This window comes from Lucilia sericata, unplaced genomic scaffold (genome assembly GCF_015586225.1).
Source record: "Lucilia sericata isolate MDLA Ls3-8-SP2 unplaced genomic scaffold, ASM1558622v1 Contig000078F_arrow, whole genome shotgun sequence".
NCBI classification, from domain to species: domain Eukaryota; kingdom Metazoa; phylum Arthropoda; class Insecta; order Diptera; family Calliphoridae; genus Lucilia; species Lucilia sericata.
Window position 1 is genome coordinate 704,810 of NW_023994111.1, and position 6,341 is coordinate 711,150.

Below are 6,341 nucleotides of genomic sequence, written 5' to 3' on the forward strand. Positions count from 1 at the left end.
GTAAAAATCCGATATTTGAATGTTAAAAATAAACCACACTCTTTCCATGACACGCTTATGTTGTTGTTGTAACAGTTCCTGGGAAAAAAATTTCGGTTGATACAGCTGTCGCTGGGTTGACAATCTTTGGTCGAGTATGACTCGGGTCGTTCCAGAACGAAGATCCAATTGTCGTGGGAACGACACGCTTATGTAAATTTCATTGGTTTTTCACCAAAATTTGAAGTACTTCGAATGTGTTATTTGTAGTGACTTTTCTACATCTCTTTCCTCACTTTTAACTGTGTTTTCATTTGTAAGGATATGTTTGGTTTATAAAAGCGAAAAATATATAATCGCATTTTTAGATGTGATTAAGATGTCGTTTGTAAAGTATGACATCAATTATTTTTTGCTGGGGAATAATGAAATAAACAAATTGTGACTGTTTTGGTAGGAGCAACGATGATATGTATGTCTTAGATAATTTAACTTAGAAATCGTCCAGGTTGGGATGAAACCTAGACCTTTAACTACGTCCATCCATTTGTCTTTCTACGCCTTGATGTGAAATCGTAAAAATGTTCAGCATTTAAGTTTTATAACTACTTTTGAAATGATACCCTGAAATTTTGAAAGAACTGTACTTAATTTACTATTAATATATTACTTAATACATATACATATGTATAAATTATGTAGTTTTAAATTTTTTATGTATGTATAACGAAAATCGTGCCATTAGTATTAAGAACTTATAAAACTAATATTTTAGGGATTTTTTATATACATTTTAAGTGACTTTAAATGATTATTTGTAAATATTATTTTAAAAAATAAATTAAAAAACTACTTATACACAAAAAATTGAAAATATGGTACTACAAAGCAAAGATTTTTGCTGTGTATTAAACATTAAATTGATGCCCACCTTTTGCTAAAAAATAATTTGAAGGCTAAAAGTAGAAGAAACGTTTATAGATGCTGCTTTGGGAAAATATAATTTACCAAATACCATTTAAGATGGAAGTCAAACTTAATACTATTATCACAGAATTTCTGTGATATTGAAATTTATTTTTGTTCTCCGTTAAATTCCTATTCCTCCGTTAAATTCCTATTGTTAATAATGTCTCTATCTATCAGGGATGCTGCTTTGGGAAAATATAATTTACCAAATACCATTTAAGATGGAAGTCAAACTTAATACTATTATCACAGAATTTCTGTGATATTGAAATTTATTTTTGTTCTCCGTTAAATTCCTATTCCTCCGTTAAATTCCTATTGTTAATAATGTCTCTATCTATCAGGGATGGGGGTAATGATTACACAAAGTAATTCATTACATGGCCAATTACAATTACTTCTAATTGTAATTGAAGTTTTGTCAATTAAAATTAATTGAAATTGTAATTTATGCTTACCAATTACATCCCAGCAAAAAATAATTGATGTCATGCTTTACAAACAACATCTTAATCACATCTAAAAATGCAATTACATATTTTTCGATTTTATAAATCAAATATTTCCTTACAAATGAAAATCCAGTTAAAAGTGAGGAATGAGATGTAGAAAAGTAACTACAAACAACGTATTCGAAGTACTTAAAATTTGGATGAAAAACCAATGAAATTTACATAAGCGTATCATTGAAATAATGTGGTTTATTTTTGACATCCAAATATTAATTTTTTACTGCCTCTAAAAATAAGATTAGATGTAAAAACTAATTGATGTTATACTTTACAAACAACATCTTAATCACATCTAAAAAATGCGATTGCATATTTTTTGCTTTTATAAACCAAACATATTTTTACAAATGAAAACACAGTTAAAAGTGAGGAAAGAGATGTAGAAAAGACACTACAAACAACATATTCGAAGTACTTTAAATTTTGATGAAAAAGCAATGAAATTTACATAAGCGTGTCATTAAAAGAATGAGTTTTATTTTTGACATACAAATATCGTATTTTTACAGCTTCTAAAGATAAGTTGTCAAAAATGAACAACATCCATCCAATGACACGCTAATGTAAAATTCATAGGTTTTTCACCTGAATTTGAAGCACTTAGGGTTACTAGTTCCCAGCAAAAAAAGACGTGCAAAAAAGTAGTAAATGCATGGGTTGAACTGATAATGAACTGGTTCATATTTAGGGGAAACATGCATGATTTTAACATTAGCGTGTCATTGGCATGCATGGGTTCGTATTTGCAAAAATAGTTCGTCATTTAAATGAGTTCTTATGAATATTCGATGATTCTCAAGCGAATTTTCATTGGTGCACTATATTTATTTAAAAATGCATTAATGGTATTTCGATTTAATTATCAATATTTAAATAATTTTTTTGCGTGATATTGATAAAAATAGAATAAGATAAAACATAACTGATTTTGATTGGATTTAAATTCATGCAGAGGAAAAATACCCATTGTGTTTTAAAATCCGTTAAGCTGTCTTGGTTTTTTCCTTCTCCTATTAATGGACTTAATATTACTAATTTTAATGGACTTAATATTACTAATTTTAACAAAAATCTAATAAAAAATTAATGTCATTTTAATCTTTATTGTATGAAATGCACGTTTTCGTTAAATCTCCTAAGAGAATACCAAATTACAGTAAAATATTACAATTCCTATAGTGGAGTTACATGAGTGAATTTGGGTGCATTTTTCATGCCTTCACTGATGACAAATTTATTAGAATTTAGGCATGTATTAAAAACGCATTAAATAGAATACTTACTAAAGAAATCATGAAAATATCCCTTCTTCTTTAACAACTTCAAAATTTTTTTGCTGGGTTGCGATGAAAATTCTACATCTTTTTCCACACTTTTTTTGCTGGGTTGTGGTGAAAATTCTACTTCTTTTTGCTGGGATGTTATTATAAGCAGTGTTTAAATAACAAGACTACAAGTAGCTGTAGTAACGAAAAATAACTACATTTGTAGTTATAAAATGTTCCAAAACTAGCAGCAAATCATTTACTATTACCCATCAAAAAAGGTGTGGAAAAAGATGTAGTATTTTCATCACAAGTTGTAACCCGAAGTACTTCACATTCGGGTGAAAAACCTATGAATTTTACATGAGCGTGTCGTTGGAGGGATATTGTTAATTTTTGACAACTTTGAACTACATCTAATCTTATTATTAGAAGCAGTAAAAATCATATATTTGGATGTCAAAAATAAACCACATTCTTTCAATGACACGCTTATGTAAATTTCATTAGTCTTTCACTAAAATTTGATGTACTTCGAATATGTTATTTGTAGTGACTTTTCTACATCTCATTACTCACTTTTAAGTGGGTTTCATTTGTAATGAAATAATTGGTTTATAAAAGCGAAAAATATGTTATCGCATTTTTAGATGTGATTAAGATGTCGTTTGTAAAGTGTGACATCAATTATCTTTTGCTGGGTACCTTTTGATTTTGGTAGCAGTAGTTATAGATGTAGCAAAAAAATAAAAATTTTTATAGCAGTAATACAGTATTGGTATTTAAATGTTTCTATGTAGCAGTTGAATACTTCAAATAGTAGCAGTAAATATTTTCCTGAAGTAGCAATAAACTATATTATATTTTTCAGCAATCAAAAGTTTGGTAGCAACAGCTACCTAAATAAAGTAGCAATGCTACCAAAATCCTAAGCTTTGGTAGCATAAAAAAATAAAAATTTTATTAAAATAAAATAAAAAAATTACGACATTCAGAAAAAAAGGCACAAGCAGCGGGGAAAAATACTACGACTTCGATTCGTGGGCCTTCTAAAGATATATTATAAAGGTTTCTCATTGTCATTTCGCAAGAGACAATGGACTTTGTTTCCTCTATTTAGAGGATTCTTGCACATTTAAGCTTCTTCTCCATTTGTAGTTTATGTTTTTTTAGAACTATTTCTACTGCTACTGTTTTATTACTACTGCTATATTTTGAGATTTACTTTTTTATAAGTAGCAAAAGTTTTAAAAACTTATGATTATAAAACAAAACAAATGCTACTGCTACAACTTCAGACAATTGTTTGGAGCAGTAGTTAAAGCAATAATATAATACTTGGTAGCAAACGTAGTTTTTCTAACACTGATTATAAGGAACAAAATTCACAATTACAAGTAATTGTAATTACAAAAGTAATTGGCAAAACTTCAATTAGTTTTGGCCAATACTGTATTTGTGTATTTAAAATTGAGAGTGGATTTAATAGGGCTGATAATGAAACAAAACAGAATCCGTTTTACGTTTGTCTAATATCCATCGATATCAGCAGGCGCCGGATGACAGGTGACGGTTTAGTATGACCAGTGTTCTGGATTTCAAGTTTTATTTGGCAAAGAGGATCAGGTCTCCCGAGGAGTGGACAACTGAGAATAAACCTAAAAAGAAACAGAGCTCCCCGTCTTCTAAACAGACGAAGCCAAGCCATACCAGGATGGGGCAGTAAATTGGATAATGAGCGTATGTATATTGGAAATTCTTGGAAACCAAAACGCTGAACTGGCCGTGTAAAAAATGGGATGTGTTTTACAGGAAAGAAGAACCTGAGGGAACTTTATTTTTAATAGGTTAGGTATCAACTAGAACTCCATGGCTAGTCTTGCCAAGAACAAAGGTAGAGCTTATTTTGCCTCTAAAGTTGTCATAGTCAAAATTGGGAAGGTGCCGATTGGAAGGGCTGTTACAACAAGTCCCGACAAGGACACTAAAATTCCTAAGACGGTGCCCACAGCATCATTAGCCACTACTGGTAACATTAAGAAGTCAAATCCTAAAAGCGAGGAGATTACCACTAACTCGCCAGAAAAAAGTGTAGCTGCCCTTTCTAATATTGGGAAGGCACCGTTTGAAAGGGCTGTCGTAACTGGCCCCGACAAGGCAACAAAAATACCTAAGACGGTGCCCAAAGCATCAGTAGCTAGTACATGAATGAGGAGGAATCAAATCCTAAAAGTGAGAAGGAAATCACTCTCTCGCCAGAAGAACAGCGGAGCTTTCCAAAATCGGGATCGTGCAAGTTAAAAAGACTGCTATTCCTAGGCATGATAAGGACACCGCAGTGCCATCAATAGTATCCACTGCATCAATAGACACTTCAGGCTTCCTGGAGGAGTCAAATCCATAGACCGAGGAGGTGATAATCAACTCGCCGGAAGACAGTTTAATGGATGATCATGATTGAGGTTATCCAAATAAACCTCCATCGGAGCGAGACGGCTATCAATGCTTTGATGGCTAAAATAAACAAAGGTAAGATACACATATCTTTAATCCAGGAACCTTTGACGATTCGCAACAGTTGCAACGGTGATGAAGCAAGTACGTGGCAACATATACCTTGCATCTGTTCACCTGCACTTCGTTTCTCCGACACGTCCACCAACGTCGGATATGATGAAACTGATTGAAGATTCGCAAAGGAAAAATAAGAAAATTGTAATAGGTTGTGATGCCAACTCCCACCATGTAGCTTGGGGTAGCACAAACACCAATCGCAGGGGACAAGCCCTCATGGATTTCTTTAATACTAAAGACTTGATCACATTGAACTTAGGTAATAAAGCTACCTTCATTAACCGGTCACGGCGGAAAAAGACCGCAGTATACTGTGATGAGTATCGTATCGGTGAATATAAGAAAATCGTTGAAAAAGCGAAACGAGACTCCTGGAAACTTTTCTGTGAACAGGTCGATAGTATTGTTAAAAGCAGTTTACTAGACTGAGATCTCACGGCGTGAGCACTACGTTAACCAAGGCTCTGGAAACAATGCTAGATATTCCACCCATTGAAACATATATAGGATATGAGGCGGCACTTACAGCCGAACGGCTCGTAACTTTAGGAGAACTGGCCAAAAGCGGTTATAGGACACGTTATCAATGTATACTGGACACATTGGAAGGCAGAGACAAAATATGTCGGAAACTTTGAAAGCGGAACTTTAGAGCAAATACCAATAGGAATCCTTTGCTATACGGATGGTTTTTATATTGAAGACCCAGAAACAGATATACCACCGTTTACCTAATCACAACACTAGCTTCCAGACAGAAGTCCGAGAAATAACGGAATGCGTAAATTGGATTAGAATAAATATAGCGCTCATAGGGCTTAACATATTTACCGACTGCCAGAAGGTAATTAGGGCGATATCAGGTGATAAAGTTAAATCTAAAACCGTATTGGATTGTAAAAAAAGCTCTAACCGAATACTCTCCCAGAGGTAATGTTTACATCATATGAGTACCAGGCCACTCGGGAGTAGTCGGCAATGAAATAGCGAATGTAGTAGCATTAAAGGGAAGGGAACGCGAGGTAGTTAACCTGACGAACGC